A 676-nucleotide genomic window follows, 5' to 3' on the forward strand; every position below is an offset into this window, starting at 1 on the left:
AAGCTCTCATAAAGGCGTGCACAGCCGGCAGTGCTCACAGGGATGACTGGGAATGTTGACGGATGCCGCCACATTGGCAGTTCAGCTCTGAGCGCTCACAGTCTGCGTACATAACGCGCTCACCTTCCACTGAGAGACAAAACGGAGGAACGCTGCCTAGACATGGTGGCCTAAATGAGAGCCAGGGCTCTTCAGCCTTCTTGGGAAGATGAGGGAATGACAGTCCCACTATCCAGCACGGGCCATCCTGCGGGAAAAGATAACCTTGTGCTTTGGATCTCAGAGGCTAAATCTAAATAACAGCATCTGGGCAGAGCACTTACCCTTCCTTGTGTGAGGGAGTGTGTGTGTGTGTGTGTGTGTGTGTGTGTGTGTGTGTGTGTGTGTGTGTGTGTGTGCGTGTGTGTATGGAAAAGTCCCACCTGAAGCAGGATAACAGAGAGAGAGGGTTATGGTGAGGGGTGCGGCGTGTCTCTCAGTAATGAGACCCACTCGCTTCAGGCTGGCACTCTTTCTCAGCTGCTCTCCATCAATCTGTCTGAGGCATCTTATCACATTCCCCTTTCACCCCATCTCTCTCTGTTTCTCTCCACTTGTCTGCCTGGGCTCTTTCTGCTTAATTGCTCCCACCTCAGTCTTTTTTATTTTCCATTTTTCTTTAACTTCCTTTAACTCT

Source organism: Electrophorus electricus, chromosome 2 (genome assembly GCF_041902795.1).
Source record: "Electrophorus electricus isolate QZ-2024a chromosome 2, ASM4190279v1, whole genome shotgun sequence".
NCBI lineage: Eukaryota > Metazoa > Chordata > Actinopteri > Gymnotiformes > Gymnotidae > Electrophorus > Electrophorus electricus.